At 40.9% G+C, this 19,084-nt stretch overlaps 1 protein-coding gene across 16 annotated transcripts in view; it reads right to left on the bottom strand.

Moving 5' to 3' along the window:
• The window catches only part of Nrxn3 (neurexin 3), a 1,458,248-nt gene that overhangs the window by 1,179,800 nt on the left and 259,364 nt on the right, over positions 1–19,084 (bottom strand). The gene's annotated exons all lie outside the window — the stretch shown is intronic.

The raw sequence follows: 19,084 nt of genomic DNA, 5'->3' as shown, positions 1-19,084 counted from the left end.
AGAACAGGAAACTCCTGTCCTTTAGCTCAGAATAGATCCTTTTCCCAAAATAGATCCCAGCTCCTCTTTGGGAAGACAGCATGTCCACAAGAAACATCTGGGACTTCATGAGAAGCAATGAAAGAAAATGAGATGACAGAGCCCCCTCAGGCAAGCCATCAGACAAGACAAACTTCTAGTGTAAACAGAAGCTTCCTGCTCTGTGAGCCAGACACGTTGGTACATATTTTTTTTAATGCCTATAATCCTAGCTACTTAGGAGGCTGAGATCAGAGGCTTACAGTTCAAAGCCAGCTAGGACAAGAAAGTCTGTGAGACGTGTATATCCAGTTAGCCCCCAGCAAGCCAGAAGTAAAGCTGTGACTCAAAGTGGTAGAGTTCTAGCCTTCAGCAAAGAAGCTCAGTGACAGCATCCAGACCCTGAAGCCTCATGACTGACACCCCACCCCCCAAAAAGCCACCCTAGGCAAACATTAAATGAAAGAAATCGATTCTTTAGATCTTTTCCAATGTTAGACTGGTACTAATGCTTGTCAGAGAATATCTCCCTAAGCAGAGTTAATTTTCCACATAGTAACAGAGTGATGACTGGTAGAGAAGCCACATAACACAAGGGGAAAAAATCACTGAGCCCCAGGCATTAAACAAATTTGGGTAAGTGATTTAACTTCTCTAATCCGCCATGGCAAAATAGCTGTTGGTAGTACTGGATGAACTTTTAGGTCCCATTGGGATTTAGGCCTCCAAATTCCCAAAACAGTGCCCTGAGATGGGCCAAAACTGGCATATTTGGCTATAGAGTTTCCACAAAAAGTCTTAAGTGGAGCTGTGGCTCAAGAGTTAGAGCACTAGCCTTGAACACAAAAGCTCAGCAATAGTGCTCAGGTACCGGGACTGGCTAAATAATTAAATAAATATGACATACTGATGACTTAATCCAATGAAACTAGCTACTAAGGAGGTAGAAAACTGAGAGGATCATGGTTCCAGACCATCCCGAGCAAAAGAGTTTAATAAATGCCATCTCAGAAAAAAAGCTGAACACAGAATGGTGTGCTTTGCTATGGTGGAAAGTATAAATAGAAAGGTCACAAGCCCACCCAGGCAAAAGCAAGATCCTGTCTCCAAAGCAACCAGACCAAAAAAGGGCGGGAGGCATGGCTTAGCAGTAGAATGCTTGCCTAGGAAAGAGAAGAATGAAGGCACTCGCTTTTGTGTGTAATATGAGCCTGTTCACCAAGCTTGCTGACCTTTTGCCTGTAGGTTTGGAAGGAACTTCAGGACACCTGCTCCATTTTGTGTCCTGTGCCAGTGCCATGTACTTCCCCAAAGCCCCACAGTACAGCAGGCCACCCGTCCAGAACACAAGCATCTGACACCAGAAGAAGAGCACGTGCAGGTTGCATAAACCCAAGGTAGATGAAGACTGACTGGAAACCTCTGCTCTCCAATGCAGTCCCAACTCTTTGTAAAGACATAGAGGGTGGATAAAACCTTAGCTACTCAGACTAAAAAGTGGAAGGGAAACACCAAACTTAATGAAATTAGAGATGAACATAGGGCCATCTGCGACAAATACTGGGAAATCTGAATAATTGTGAGAGAATATTTTGAAAATTGATATTCAGATAAGCTGGAAAATACAAAAGAAATGAATTCATGTGTAGAGTTTGACCAACACATGCAGAAACAAATTAATGTAAACCACTCAAGTAGATCAATTAGATGGAAGCAATAATGCCTAGTCTCCAACAAAAGAAATCTTAGTCTTGATTCTGTCTCTACCAGCCACCTGACCTTGGATAAGTTCTCCAAGAAGTCTCAGTTTTCCGTATGTGAGATGGGAATGCTAACATCCCCTAAGAAATTGTGAGAATCATGTACAGTGTATAGATGGATTGCATGTATTGATAGGTACTTAAAAATATAAAAAATTAGCTGGGCACAGTGGCTCACGCCTGTAATCCTAGCTACTCAGGAGGCTGAGATCTGAGGATCATGATTCAAAGCCATCTGAGCACTAAAGTCTGTGAGATTCTTATCTCCAATGAACCACTAGAAAACTGGAAGTAGTGCTATGGCTCAAGGCATAGGGCTGTCGCCTTGTGCTGAAGAGCTCAGGGACAGTGGCCCAGGCCCAGAGTTCAGGCTCCATGACTGACAAAAAAATGTAAAAAATTACATACTGATGGGAGTCTTAGAAAACCACTTGTACCTATGTACCTCATCTTTATTTCCTCATTTTTATTTATCTCCGATAGTTGATTCTTCCTTTCTCTTTATTCATTCTGCTTGTGTCTTAGGTATGTCATTTCTGCACAATGAAATATTGACCAACCACAACGGTAGTCAAGAAAAGCATGCTTCCTGGTATAGAAAATACAAGGAAAGCTTCAAGGAAGGGTGTATGTATTGATTATCAATAATACACATGCCTCAACTTCTTTTTCAGAAATATGGTATAGAACTTATTTCTATCTAGCTTTCCCTGCCCTATAGGGATTCTGGTGCTTGCTTTGGGAAATCTTGAAACTGGGGATGTACTTAACAGGATATATTTGATCTCTGTCTTATGCAATGAAATATTCCACCAAAATAGAAATGTCTTGTAGAGACAAAGAAATAAAAATTATAGATAAGCTGAAGAGGTCAGCCAAAACTAAAAATGACTAAACTTGAGCCAAGAATGATTTATGAACATGGACCACAAATAATCATTAACAACAAAATGGCTTAGGGATTTGTCTAAGATGCAGTCCTGTCAGAGCTCTCATTCACTAATACAATGAAATGAGAGGAGTAGAAGCTTTAACTTTATAATCAAGAAAAATATTCGCATTACTAATATCTAAGACATGCTCAATTGACTTCTTCAAAGAAGAGGGTAGAGGTAAGCTAGATACCACAACAGAGAGTCCTAAGTCTGAACTGGAGGATGGGATGAGATGGTATTTTATAATCTGGACATTTTCCAGGTGTTTTCCCAACATCACTTGAAGCAGGATAATAATGTCAAACCTTTGCACCTCTGACAACAGGCATAGATCAGATTTGGGCCTTCAGAGTTTCAGGGATTCATCCTCTACTGCTCCTGTCCCTATGGCCTGGCTAGAACCTAGCAATTTTCATGCTAATTCTGGACCTACTCAGAGCTTAGAAGTGACTTTTTCCTAGTGCCCTTTTGTCATAGCTTGTAACCCTGAAAACATTGATTATTCACAGTGAAAATTAACTATCTAGGTCAATGGTTCTCAGTACTGGCTGCACATTAAATTTACTCACACAGACTTTCCTTTGGTACACATGCCAAAGCCCTGTGCCAGCTCTATTAACTAGATCTTTTGATGATGGAATCCAGGTACAGTGTCTTTAGAAGGCCTCCAGGCAATTTTGACATGTGAACAGAAGGCAAATGCTGATCTAGATGATTCCTACCTTGCTGTACATAAGACTTTCCTGTGAATATTTTTAAAAAGAATACCAGGCCACATTCCCATAAATTGAAACTTAGTCTAAACTGAGACTTCATTAGTCACTTTTAAATATCCTTGAGTGATTTTAATCACCTAATTTATCTAGTATCACCAAGTAATAAAGAACCTTCCTTATGGGAAAAATACCATCATAGCAAATTTTGAACTTTTAATCACATTATACATCTACCTCAATACATCCCCTATCTTCCTGTTGAAAACCTTACCTCATTCCTTTCACTGTCTTTTCAGTCACTCCACCTTAGGTGGACTTCTTTGATTCTACCCTCTTTTCCTCATATCTACACCAAGAAACTGATGTAATATCTCACATATTCCTTTCTGCCAAAGAAAGACAGCCCTCCCTCGCCAAGGTCATTATTACTTCCTGGCAGTTTTCCATTTGAATATGAATCTAATGCCATTTTATATGAGAACACCTGTAAAATTGGCTCCAGCAGCGATTAGCACCATGGGTTGAAGTTCTTCTCAGCTACACTCAGCGTGCTAAATTTGGGCTGATCTTGTGATTGGATTCAGTCACTAGAATACAGTGAAAGTGATGATCTACCAGCTGCACAACCTCGACCTTGAGAGACTCTGCACACATCACCTATTCTTTACTTCTCTTGGACCCACAAGGTTATGTCCAGTGGACCCTAAAGAAAAATCCTATGTCAAAACACAGGAGGCTGAGAAATAGGTACAAGCCAAGATATCGGAGCTAAGACTTCCAAGATGAATGAGTCCTATCATATCCTAGACTCCATCGGCGTTTCTTCCCATACAACACACAACTCAGAAGTAAGAACTGGCTGGTATCCTTAAACTACTGAATTTTAGGGTGTGTCATACCACAACAATCAGCTGAAACACTCACCTGCCTAATCACTAGGGGGGAAAGATAAGGTTGGAGGGCAGTAGAGAGACAACGCACAAAGCCACAGCAATGGTGAGATCAGGAGAGGGGGTATTTCAGTTTTCATATGGAAGATATTCTAAGAATCGTTCATATGACCATCTCATAATTGAGTACAGCTGTACAATGTTCATGTGTTCGTTCACACATGTCTATAGAATTGCACGGGGACAAGTATTAGTATGTTATCAGTCATGGGTCAATAAGGGAAGAATAGATGTGAACACAGTTTATGAAAGATGCATTCATACTGAGACCAGATAACAGCACTATTTACTATTTTAAAAATGTGAGATGAGCTGGGTGTTGGTGCCTCACACCTGCAATCCTACCTACACAGGAGGCTGAGATCTGAGGATCGCAGCTTGAAGCCAGCTCAGGCAGGAAAGTCCAGGAGACACCTTATCTCCAAGTAAACATTAGGAAACTGGAAGTGGAGCTGTAGCTCAGTTGGAGAGCTAGAGCTATCCTTCAGCAAAAATAGCTCAGGGACAGTGACCAGGCCCAGAGTTCAAGCCCCATGATCAAAACAAAAAAGTAAGATGGATTAAGGAGATTGAAGGAAGAACTGAGTCAACATGCAACACAGAGATAAGGAAAGGGAGATTTTAAACAACCACAAAGTTACAATATTTATGAAGATGTATTATTATCAGTATTACCAACTGATCACATGAACTTGTACTGCTTAGTTTAATTGTGTGGGTCTAGTGTTAGTAGATAAGCTCATTTGGTTTTATACCTATAGTAGGTCGTGGAACTAAAAAAATGTATGGCAAATTTGATTTTGTAAATATTTTGTATGTATTTACTTATGAAAACAACAGATTATTGTGGGAAATGGGTGGCTGCTAACATTTGTTATTGAAAAGGCCTTTTAAAAGCATATGCAAAATAAAATGATTTTAAAATTAGTTTATAATGCTTAACCTCATGTCCACACTATAAATTTGAAATCACTACCCCAAGTAATGGAGAAGGAAATGGAGAAGGGTTAAAGTGAATTGTGCAAGATCTCCCTGGAAAGCAGCAAAGCTAGAATTATGGCTCCATGCCCTGACTCCAGGAATTATTCTATTTTGCATCTGAAAATATAAGGCAAGTCTTCCATCCTTTTAAAAAATGTTACGATAGCTCCCTATCACCTTCAACTTAAATTCTAATAACTCAGCATAGCATCCTAAGTCCTCTATAAGCTATAAAATGATTTTTTGTCAGCCTGGTTTCTTTTTGTACCTTTTAGTACACGCTGTTATTTCCAGCAAATTCAAACAACTCATCCCTCACCATTTATTGCCAGGTCTTCATGCCACCAATGCTCTTCTCTGACAATAGACGTCACTCTCCATCTTCCCGCATCACCTGTCAAGTCCTTCCTGATACCCAGACATCATCAAAACTCTACACATATCCTCTGTACACACTCCACTTTCATTCCATCTTAACTATATCAACTTCCTTCAATGTATGTATCTCCACACCTGACTGAGAATTTGCTCCTCCAATGCAAGTCTTCTATGATTACTTTTTTTAAATTTTTGTGAAGACTTTAAGATGGGCTTTTGTTATTGGATGGCATAAACATAATATTTGATCATTACAAAGGTTAGAAACACACATATTCACACAACACACACACACACACACACACGAACTTTCAAATCATCACCATTGTTTTTGATATTTCCTTCCCATGTTAACTTTTTAAACTTTACAAACCAGGGTAATACTAGAAAACCATTTTAATATCCTATTTATTTTTATTTTATTATTAGATCATGGCATTTTATCATGCCATATAATATTTATAATACATTGTATTTCTAATAGTTCTGATTCCATTTCCTGTGGGTACATTATTTTTATATGTCAGGGCTTCAACTCAGGGCCTCAGGCACTGTCCTTTCGATTTTTCATTGAAGGTTGACACTGTACTACTTGAGCCACAGCTCTATGTCTTTTTTGTTGTTGTCTACTTGGAGATATGGGTCTCATAGATCTCCCTGCTGGGCTGGCTTCCAACTGTGAAGCTCAGATCTTAATTTCTTGAGGAGCAAGGATTACAGATGAGATCCCCTGGCTCCTGGAGGGGATGCAATATTTTATTTAATATTTCCTAATATCTGGGTATGTGAACAGTACCCAAGATTATTTCCCCCTAAATAACACTAGAATGACATTCTTGTATGTTAAGACTTTTCATCTAACTTTTAATAAATTCTTTGAAACAGAAGTAAGGTGTGCATTTTGTGTCTACTCCTACCTCAGATATGTTCTATTGTCTTCCACACAGTTCTATACACACTTGAACGTACTTTGCACACAGTTTTATGCCTCAAAACAACAATCATAATGATAATGGTAATGATAATCAGGCGCTTAATATTTATCAAATGAAATAGCAAAGAGAAATTAGTAGGCACACATACCTTCCAAACAAACTTTTCAGGGTCAACTGCAAAGAATAAAAAGCTAATTCTATCTACAGAATGGACAAGCAGTGTGATGGATAAAATTCGGGAGCCATAGTGACAAAAGGAAGTAGTCAGCATTTAGAAGTATAAATCTAAATTGATCTTAGTGAAGAATCATAAATTAAGAAACTATTTTCAGGTGGGTGTTAGTGGCTGATGCCTATAATCCTAACTACACAAGAGGCTAAGATTTGAGGATCATTAACCACCCAAAAGGCAGAAGTGAAGGTGTGGTAGAGTGCCAACCTTGAATTAAAAATAAATAAGTAAATAAATAAAGGTAAGGGACAATGATGAATTCAAGCTGAAGTATCAGCACTTTAAACCAAAACAAAACAAAATATACCAACAGGCTTATACCAAGGAATAGAAAGGAACACTGGGATATGTTGCAATGAGTATATGTTAGTCCTTTGGGATGGACTAACAAAAGGAATCTATCAAGTTCACAACAAGTAACAGTAGTGGTCAAAAACATAAGGAGGGAAAAAGCCAATTTAGAGACACAACTTCAGGAGCAAGTGGGTGTATCTGAGCATGGACTGAATGACACCTGAGTCCAGTCATATAGGCCTTAGGGCTAAAGAACCCCAAACCAATGCCTTTTTATTTTATTTCATAAAAGTCATCTATTCCAAGAAAGGATAAAAAAAATCAACTCATTACACTAAAACTGAAGAACAGAAATAATATGCATGATTTGGGGTAGATGGCAAAATATGCCTGTGTTTGGGGAGTTATCTATATGAGCTTTTCCCCCATTTCTTCTCCAAATGGACACTTCAATTCACCTGCTAATCTTAACGATCCTAAAGCAACTCATGCTCAGTCCAGATTCTTCCTCGTTTTTTGCCCTATCTCCCAAAGCCTTAGCTCATTCATTTAACTCATTTGTTTAGTGAATTAGCAAGCAAATGACTATTACTGAGTTGAATACCTGAGGCTTCAATGCAATGCCAAACTCTGGATGGATAAAGCGGGGACTTTCAAAATTAATTGGAACAGAAAGAGTGGATGACTCCAGATACTTATGAGAAAGACCTTAAAAAATAACATACTTGGGCCAGGAGTTTGGCCTGGTGGTAGAATGCTTGCCTAGCAATCACGAAGCCCTGGATTCTATTCCTCAGTATCAAATACATAGAAAAAAATGTAAGTGGTACAGGGGCTCAAGTTGTAGAGCTCTAGCCTTGAGAAAGCCCAAGGACAGTGCTCAGGCCCTGAGTTCAGTCACTAGGACTGGCAAAAAAAAATGATAACATACCTGGGGCCAGTAGTTTGGCTTGGTGGTAGAGTGCTTGCCTAGCATGCATGAAGACCCAGGTTTGATGCCTTGGTACCAAATATATGGAAAAAACTGGAAGTGGTGCAGTGGCTCACGTGGTAGAGCTCTAGCCTTGAGAGAGCCCAAGGACAGTCCACAGGCCCTGAGTTTAAGCCACAGGACTGGCAAAAAGAAATAACATACTTAAGGGTTATGATACCTTATGCTCAGAAAGATATCTTATCCCTTAACCTGGGGTGAAAGATCAGATCAGATACTGTCAAGTTACACCAGCATTATCATCCTTCCTAAATCAACATGGATTCAGAGTCCAGAAGGAAGAAAAGACACCCCTAGGATATATTTTTTATCACCTGTCATTTTCATTAGAACAACTGCTGATGCTGGAAGGGAAAGTATCCCACCAAATAAGAATTGCATTTAATTACAGTCATTGATGTTGGGGGTCGAGTAACGCCATGTTTAAAAACTTCCTGCTGAGACCTGTAGCAGGGGTGAACACGTGGACCTCCTTGTCCGGCTCACCTGTTGTGCTGATAGGCTACGGCACCGAATATAAGGAGGAGGGATTTGGGGAAGAGAGAGAGAGAGATTTTCCTGCCTTGATGAAGCTCCATAGTGTCTCTGTTCGTGCCCCGGGGTAAGAAGGATGAGTGCGGGAGGACAGTGGGCTCTCTCCTCTCGTGGCTCGTCCTGGTCGGGGTGTGTTTTTCCCTGTCCCTCCTTACTAGTCCAGAGGGACCGGGGACGAAGGACCCCGACAATTTATGCATTTTTTGCCAAAAACTTATTTGTGCCTAACAACCACAAAGGTAAAAATAAGGGAGAAAGACAACATCGTGTGAAACCTAATACCTAAATAAATGAAGACATCTGATCATGGGAGCTGCAGAGACAGATGCTTTAATTATCACATCCCAATGTGCAATCTGAGACAGGGAGAGTAGGGGAGGTCTTTTCTCATTGAAATTGATGTCATTTTGTAGTAGAATTACTTTCGGTGTCAGTCTCATATGTTGAATTCTAGTGTGGAATAAGGAAAGTAAAGCAGATAGATTCCCTCATCTGCTTTTCAGAGCAAACCCATAAATACAGAGTGATGTGGCACCTTATGGTAGCCACAATGGGAGATTAATTCTTCTGCCTCTGTCTGTGCCTGGTCTCTGAAGTAGAGACAGGGGAAAAGTAGCCATGCCGTTGACTGACAGTATTTCAGTCTTCCCTAAAGGTGGTCATGGATCATCAAGGGATCCCAGGGGAAGCTGCAGGGATTCAAGATAAGTGGTGCAGAGAACCTGGCAGCTGAGCTTCCTTCCTAGAAGAGGAAAGCAAATGACCACACACTGGGCCTGATGCAACAGGCATGATGCTTAGGGCATTATCTCATTCATCTTCCACACAAGCCCATCGGGAACACATCACTCTATTCATTTTATTAGAAGGAAATTTAAAGATCACAAAGCTGTTAAGTACAATGCTAGAAGTGGAAAAGCCTTTCTCTTCATCCCTAGAGCATAGCCAGTTCAATAAAAGAAAATATGATCTCAAAACAGGTCTGACTCCACAAATGTTCTATTTAGGAAGTGGTCTGGAAATGTATGCTTCAATTGTTCTGCTTGCTAATTGTGTTTTCTTAGATAAAAAAAAAATCCAGAACATGCCCTGGAAAGTATCACAAGTTAGTTATGCTTAGCAATTGAGAAGTTGCGGGCGGGGAGGGGAGAGAGGGGCTCAAAAAGCCTTGGCCAATTCTTATATTTTTAAACCAAGTCAATGCATCACAGCCACATTTCTCTCCATTTTGGACTTGTACAAATACATCTTTTCCTCTCAGAGACTTTATTCTTGGACTGTTCGATGATTATATGCTGGAAATGGTTATCCAGGAAACAGACAAACATCTCATTATCAGAATTACCAGAATGCAAAACTAGGTGAGAGCCTGAGAGTACACCCAAGAAGAATGCGTTGGGCACCCTGCCATGGCAGCAGAATTTCTTATCTTGGGCATATAAGAAACATCCACATGGCTACTGGGACACTCAGTACACTCAGGATGGCCTATGTGGCTCTCGATAGAGTTTTCCTCTTTGAATACAGCTTTTCCTTGATTATACTTATAAAGGACTCTGTTAGGATGGCATACACTTCTCTGGTACATTTTCATTGAGCACTTAAATTTGAAATATTAATTAACAAAGCATCACATAGAATTAGACACACACATACCCACACATATACACATTATAATCCATGAGTGTTGTGCTTAAAAAAAAATGCTGGTCCACATTATTAAGACATCTCAAAGTATGCATGTGAAGGTCCCAACTGAATTCTTTTATTTTTTTTTTGTGGGTCATTTTGCTTGAACTCTGGGCCTGGGCATGGTCCCTGAGCTCATCAGCTCAGGGCTACCAACCTAACCCTGGAGCCAACAGCCCCACTTCCTATTTTCTAGTGATTAATTGGAGATAAGAGTCTCAAGGTCTTTAGTGCCCGGGCTGGCTTTGAACATGATCCTCAGATCTCAGCCTCCTGAATAGCTAGGATTATAGGCATGAGCCACCTTGCCCGGCTACCCAACTGAATTTTCTGATTAGGATTTGACAATCTTTTATGAACATTGAAAAAAAAATGTTTCCATGAATTTCTCTTTAGATATGTGCCAAGAGACTTGATTTCAGAGATACTTATTTTCAGTTGCAAGTGAAGTGCAAATAAATATTTGTAGAGAAAGGCAGGGAGTTAGAAAAGAAAGGAGAAGATAGGCTCCCAAATTATCTTCAGATATTCATAGGAAGCTAAAAAGAGTAAAACCTAATAAGGAAGACAACTAAGCCTTGCCTTCTCTGCACATTCTATGTTGAGCCATAAATCTTCCACCAGGCACTTACAAAAGGAGGAAAGACTGAGGTCCTGAGATGGTCTAGTAAGAAACAGTAGAGGAAGGCCCTTCTATGGGCTGGGTAAAGAGTAGAATGAGTGATGAGATTTATGGCAGCAGGGGGAAGAAAAAGAACAATAAAGGGAAAATTGGTAGAAGAGAAGAGATAGAAATGGAATAGCCCCACATAAGGAAAAATAAAAACAGAATTGGATGGTAGAAAAAGTATACTATTTAAGGCCACTATAAGAACACCAGTAGAACATTATGTAAGATGGATTCTGAGTGTAAAGTCATCAAAATTCTTTCCTCACATGCTTAGTTCAGGGAAGAAGGAAAGACTTTACATGTGCAGGTTTCTATTAATATCCCCATACAATATATAAGCAAACTAAGGCTCAGAGTGCTAAGTAAACTTATTAACAGCGCCTTTTTCAATGGCTCTGACCACAACATAGGGAATCAAACCAGAGAGCTTTTCTGTGTCCTTCATGGTGAGGTTTATCTTCACGCTCCATTCTTATAAAGATATTATCACATGAAGACTCTGATAGGAGGTTTCCATGGGTAGGAGGGGGAGATTGTCACATCCAAAAAGACAACACTGCTGTGTCCTGTGATTGTTTACAAAAACAGATCCTACCAGACCCATATACCGTGAAGCCATTGACTGGCTTGTGGAAGAGGCAGAACAGACAAGGACAGCATGAGAACACCCTGAGTTTGGATGGTCAGGGGACAGTGGATGGCCAACAGGAACTTTTACTTGTGAATTTGGTCAACTCGAATAAGAGCCTAGACGAAGGCCCTTCCTAACCTAAAAATGCAAAAGTCGGAAGAAAGTAAAAGAGGAATAATATTCAGAAAGAAAAACCTGGAATTTGCAGAAAGGCTGGTGACACGTTAGAGGGGCACCTGAGGAGCTGGTCAAGTGTTGGGCAGAGTCATCCTTACTGGTGATGGGGGAGGGGAGGCGGGCTACAGGGCTCTCGGCAACTCCATGGACTCCCAGGGGCCTCCTCCATAGAATGGGTCGTCCCTGTTAACTTCCTCGGAGCTATTGCTCAGAAAAGAATAAAAAGGTTCTAAAGGCACTGGGTAAATATGGAGTGCTGTACAAATGGCAATAATAACGTCAACTTTTATTTAACATCTTCATTAGGGACTCAGAGTGGAGCAGGCAGGCTGTTAATGAAATCTACAGAGAGTCCTAAATTGGGCACTGCTGCAAACAGCACCATTTGGACAAGCAAATACCCAAGGGAGGAGAGCACAAATCTCTACAATTGAGGGTTTGGTCCTTCTTTCAACCATCAAATTTCTCTGCTCAGAGGAGTGAGCTAGGGAAAATTAATCTAGGCTGCCTCCTCCTCCTCCTCCTCCTCCTCCTCCTCCTCCTCCTCCTCCTCCTCCGAATTCTCCCTCCCAGGCCCCTCTGTCTCCCTATCCAGGTTCATCTGGATAAACATGAAGGCTGTGAAAGTTCTCCCAGAGGCCATCCAAGGATTGAAAGTTTAAGGGATGTTCCATCACATTTAGAAAGTGCAATGGGGTTGGTTATATTATTTGTCCTACCTGAAAAAGGGCAATATTTCTCTCATGAGATGGGCTTCCAGGCATGGGATCCAGACAGAAATAAGCACCTTTGGGATTCTCCTCTTAAAGGCAATAACTACAATTCTAAGCCTACACTTGGTCCTTCACAAGCACCAAAATATCAAAACTTAGCCTAGGTCGAGGAGCATGGCCGAGTGGTAGAGTGCTTCCCTAGAGTGCATGAAGACCTGGGTTCAATTCCTGAGTACCACATACCCAGAAAAAGCTGGAAGTAGTGCTATGGCTCAAGTGATAGTACACTAGCCTTGAGAAAGCTCAAGGACAGTGCCTATGTCCTGACTATAAGCCCCAGGACTAGGAAAAAAAAATCAGTTCTGAGAACTCTTAAAGGAAACCCAGAGAAGCCTTTTCTGGTTTATCATGCAAAGTACTTAGAACTTGATCTATGCTGAGCACAAAGTCGTGGGCCTGACTTTCATGCAATCCTTGCTTATCTTCTCCCTCTCACCTTTCACCTCTCATGGCTATCACTGCAGCTTTTTTACTCCATGCATAGGTTGTCTCTTATCTTTGAGTGTTATCTGCCTGGCCAAGACCCTGGCCAAGACTTTCACTGTTCATAAGCCCACTGTACATTATGCTTCTTCATCACAGAGCCTGATTATCCATTGCTTTTTCAGTGTCAGGTACTATGAAGAGGATAGGGCCTTAAATGAGACAGACATTGATTCCCAGTCCACAGAAGATGCTGTGGCCTACAAATCTGGCTACACTTTAGACACAGGAGTATAGCTTCTTAAATATATCATTAGCCTCTCTGTTTAGTTAGAGATCTCTACCCTTTCACTTGCAGATGTACCATTCCTATCTCTGCTTTCAAATTCAGACTGTATTCTCTTTGTATACGTCCATCTGTCTCTGTGTTCAAATGCCCCCCTTTTCTATTTACATGGGAATAGAACCCACCCTAATGACCTACAAAGAGGTGACCTATTTACAAATAAAGTGATACTTCCAATCCTGGAAGTTAAGCTTACAACATCTTTAGAAAGGACCTAATTCAATCCCTAGTAAGTTGGATGGCTGTTTCTTTTTGTGCTAGCATGATGGAAGAGGAGAGAGCAAGCCTTAATAATCTTGGTTGAGTGGGATGTGTTCTTACATTGGTTTATAATTCCCTGTTTTAACTTAATGTCCATCAGAATTTCTGCCAGTAGCTCCTTGCTAAAGCAGAAAGCATAGAGTAGGTCTTGCTTCTTATCAAAATGGTGAATAGGCAAATATCATCCATTCCCTCTTCTCCCAAGGTGACTTGTACATGTTCCAGTTCTTAATTGGGCATAAGAAAGCTGGTTGGCTGCTATAAGAACAGGGAAATTGAAGCTTCTGTATAAGAACCTGCATGAATCTTATGGCACTGACCTCTCAGAGACACTGAAAATTAAATTACCCCTCCTTTTTTTTTTTTAAACGAACATGCATGGTGGCTCACATCAGTAAATCAAGTTTTTAGGAAACTGAGGCAAAAGGATCACAAGTTTGAAGCCAACCTAGGCTACACAGGGTGACCCAGTTTCACTTCACACACACACACACACACACACACACACACACACACACACACAGGAGAAGGAAGGTGGAGGGGAGAGGGAAGAAGAAAGAATGGAAGGAAGGAAAGAAGGAAAGAAAGAAGGACAAAAATTACTAACGGTGCCCCAAATAACAAATCTTTAATGGTGGAAATACAGGTACTGCAATAGGAGAAATGGGAAGCTGAGGGCAGATGGCTCATGCCTGTAACCCAGCTATACAGGAGCAAATATCAGAGGACCATAGTGTGAAGCCAACCCAGACAGGAAAAGTCTGTGGGACTCTTTTTTTTTAATTTTGTTTTTTTCCCAGTCCTGGGGCTTGGACTCAAGGCCTGGGCACTGTCCTTGGCTTTCTCAAAGCTAGCATTCCACCACTTGAGTCACAGTACCACTTCTACCCTTTTCTATTTATGTAGTACCAAGGAATTGAACCCAGGGCTTTGTGCATGCTAGGTAAGCACTCTACCACACTCTTGGCCCTGTGGAACTCATATTCAATTAACCACAAAGAGCTGTGAGTGGAGTTGTGGCTCAAGCAGTATAGCACCAGCCTTGAGCAAAAAGAGCTCAGGGATAGCACCCAGGGCTCAAGTTCAAGCCCCAGTACCAATGCACATAAAACACACACACACACACACACACACACACACACACACACACACACACAGTAGAAATGGGCAGAAGGGGAAGGAGAGGAGAGGAGAGGAAAGGAGGGAGGGAAGTGAACTCCTTGGTGATTCCTTCCTCATGTGACCCACCCAGATCATCTGAAATACACAACTCCACTGAATGTAGCCTAGTAAGCTGGCTCTAGATCAAAGAAAGAAAAATGCTTTAGAAAAACAGAGCTTCTATGTCGCATTTCATCTCACTCCATTGATACTTGTCCTGTTCTTGTGAAATTGCTGTTTATCTTTCTTCTAATGGAAGCTCAAGGCACAACGATCACAGGAAGTGAATCTTGGCTCATGTAACCACCTGGTCCAGCCTCAGTGACACCAGAAATGGACATGGCTCCAGCCACTGCCTCACACATCCATAAGCCCACAGCAATTGCTTTGGCTGTAGTTGCTAAGTTAAGAGGCACTTAAACTAACCTGTTAGTGAGGAAACTTTTTTTTTCACATGTTTTTGGAGACTGAAGTTCAGCTCTCAGCTCTTCAATTATTATTCTAAGACTCGGCCATTCTGAAATGCTGTAACATGACTGATCGCTGTCATGAGAAATGATCATGATGTAGGAGAAATAAAAGATTCTGCATATTTCTCTCATTGCAAAGAAGATATTCACTAGGTGAACATCTTAAGGTATAGGTTTTTGACCTGGATCTATCTCCCACTGCATGATTTAAGAAAGATCGTTTTCCCTTCTTTGCATTCTTGCTACTCCCGGATGGTTAATAGAGATACAAGGGCTTCCAACACTCTTGTAAGCCATATATATATATATATATATATATATATATATATATCGAGTTACTTCACACTTAAAATATCCCTAGAAAATGCACTGTTATATTCCTACTTTAAAAATAAAGCAAGGTACAGAGAATAGGCTTGCTCATACTGTAAATGACTTGCTGAACACAGATTCGAACCAGGTAACCTCGCTCCAGCAACTTTGTTTTTAACTATTATAGGATTAGTACAGTAGTAACAGAAACATATGAAATTGTGGAGTAAGAGTTCAGTCATTGTTGAAGTGATAAGTGCTGGATGCATTCCTCAGCAGCATCTGGAAGTCTTCTCCACAGAGTATGGCCCACAGTTCACTGGATTCCATTATTTCCCAGACTTGCTAGGAAAATGTCCAAAGGACAATATTATATTTGTTTAGAAGGGGAAAAAATGTCCTGTTGAACTAACTCATAATACCACTCTAATACCTGTAAGGTGAATTTGGCCTGTAGAATGGCTAGAGTTAAGTGATGTATGACTTTTCCAGCTTAAGAGTCTATGTCTGTACTGCCCTGCATAAAAATGTGGCCATCTTTGGAATAAACACTGTCTTCTACTAGCCTAGGCAAGACTCTTAAAATATAAATGCCCACCAGTGCCATCTGCCATAGTGTGAATTGCTGTATTCCTGTCTCTCTTTGGAGCCGCCATGTCTGTATACTATGGCTACCTAGAAACAAAAGAAATCGAGAAAGGAAAAGTACAATATCCTAAACTAGAAATATTTCACCACCTTGGGTTGGGCCGTCTGTGTTCCAAGCTCACTATTTTTGCTTCTTATTTTCACTGTCATGGTAGGGGAGGCAGGGTACAAGCATGGAACTGAATTCATAGAGCTCACATCAAGTGCCAATTGTGATTTCTCCATTCTCACTTGATTTGAGGCATTGTAGTAATAATGAAATGTAGGTGCTATGATCTCCTATACCAAGCACCAATTCTTTGGTGTTAGCTATTTGTTTCTGTGTTTTAGCTATTTGTACGGTGTTTTTGTTAGATTGCTTATGTACAAAGAGAGGAAATCAGAAACTTCGGTAAATTTCTAATGTTCCATAAGTTGTCATTGGCACACTTCGGACAAGAACTCAAATGCAATCAATTCTAAATGCATTTTTTTGTGTCTTCTCACACTACACACCTGAGTCACTCACAGCCTTCAGGGTGTGGGAAAGTAGAAGCTATAGAAGCCAATAAACCAGAAACCAGCTGAGAAAGAACCAGAAACACAATGCCAGGCCCTTCCTGCCCTGCCCCAAGCCCTCATTCAGATATAAAGCTCTAAAGGTAGCCATGTCAACAAGGCAGCCAAAAGCCCCCAGAGCTCTGCACACAGGTGTTCGAGCACAGTCACATCTACATCAAATGCTGACATTGAAGTACAGACACCGCTTCCCGTCAGATACTTGTACAGCTGGGAAGAAAGTTATTTACAGCAAGGTCTGGCCTCTCGCGCCACCATGTAATTCCAGGCAATTGCACTCCCAAATAGATCTTTTTGGAGAAAATCAACAGTGGCTTTGCTTTCAATCTACTGGAAAATGAAGTCCTGTGAATGTGTTACATAAGTCCACAATAGGCACACACAGAGTGAGCAGCTCAGGGGCCAGGGGATCTCATTCCCAGATCCCTCCCTCCCACCCAGCCCAGACTAGAAGAGGAGTATGTGCCTGTGGCTTTATGGGACCAACAATGGCTCCAGGGAGGCCGCAAGGTGTAAATGGAGCCTGTGGAAGCTATCACCTGGGACTGTAGGGAGAACTGGGAACCAGAAAGTAACAGAATGTTCTGTCAGGGGACACAACAGCTACCTCCAATCTAATAAGTTGGCAACAGACACCACTACACAAAACTCCTCCAATTCCAGGGTCATATTCTGTCTCCTCTCCCCTCCCCCGCCTTTTAATGTTTATCTTCTATTCATAAAGTGACAATATCTCACTGTAATTTTGAAAGCAGGAAAATGAAAACAAATTACCCATAATTCCATTACGCGAACAGTCCTGGTTAGCTTTTTTGATGGGTTTCTTCTTGTCTTTCTTTCTTTCTTTCTTTCCTTCCTTCCTTCCTTCTTTCTTTCTTTCATCAGTTTTGGAGATTGAACTCTGGGCCTAGGGACTGTCCCTGAGCTCTTCAGCTCAAGGCTAGCGCTCTACCACTTGAGCCACAGCACCACTTCCAGTCTTCTGGTGGTTAATTGGAGATAAGAGTCTGATGGACTTTCATTCCCAGGCTGGCTTTGAGCAATGATCTATTTGTATCTATTTTTAGCATTAAAAATTACCCTGATTCCTGAAGAACTTTCCAGAATGCCTCACAAATTTTCTCTTACGTCCTGTGTCAAACTCTGATTGGCATACTCTCAAGAGTGTGAAGAGACTCAGCAGCACAGGAGTCCACTATCCAGATAGCCAATGGCTTGTCAGATTAAGGAGGACTCCTTGGCACCACATTGGGTATCAGATGTTAATTTCATCCACACGCACTACTAATGACTATGACACCTTGGGTAAGTTATAATTCCCTTTGTAGGGCTTATTTGCATCAGCCATGCTGAGATATACAATAGTAAAGTATATTAGGTGCTCAATTAATGTATTCTATACTTTTTCAAGAAAAACACTCATTCTTGCACATGATTTACTTTTTTATTTGTGCACCAAAAATACCAATACCTATGTCAAAAACAGAGAGAAAATATGTTCTTATAGCTATTGAAGGGCAAATTAAATAATCCATGCAAGACAGGTCAGATGTGTGCAAGCAACTATAAATCTACCAAAGCTATAAACTTTATTAATCTATAGGACTATAAGCTTCTATCACTGAGATGAAAATATAGTGTAAAATGCTCTCCCCTTAGAGATATTGTATGAAAACACTAAGACAATAAATAGAATTATAAACAAAATAAAGCACAATACAGGGGTGAGGTGAAGAAGATTGAGATGGGCTGTGCCTGCAATTCAAACCAGGACTCTATTGAGGAAATGCATAGAGAATATGGAATAAGAAGAATATATAAAAGAAAGTAATTTTCCCTCTCTTTTGCTCCCTTATCCAAAAGCTTACTGCTTTCTTACTCTCTAAGAATTCAGATTGGAGATTCTGCAGCAGAAGGCATAGTTACAGTTTGGTTCTGAACTCTTGCAGAAGCTCACAGGCCACTGAGACCTTTTTGTTTCACCTCAGCAAGACTCTTCCTAAAGATGGAGGGGGCTCCATTGACTGGTCAGTTTCATCTTTGTACATACTGACGGAACAAAATAGAATGTGGGACAAGGCAAGGGATAGGAAGAGGCAGTTTTGAATCACATAGACGGCATCAGAATACCTACACAAATTTGGGGGATTCCCCACCCCAGCAAAGCTTTCAGGCAGTGGAATTAGTAACACTGTGCCACCTTCTGGCAGGCCTACATATTACACAACTCCCCAAGTTGAT

This window comes from Megascapheus bottae, chromosome 14 (genome assembly GCF_031878675.1).
Source record: "Megascapheus bottae isolate mThoBot1 chromosome 14, mThoBot2.hap1, whole genome shotgun sequence".
NCBI classification, from domain to species: Eukaryota; Metazoa; Chordata; class Mammalia; order Rodentia; family Geomyidae; genus Megascapheus; species Megascapheus bottae.
Note: the sequence above shows the minus strand (reverse complement) of the source record. Positions and strands in the feature narration are given on the sequence as shown.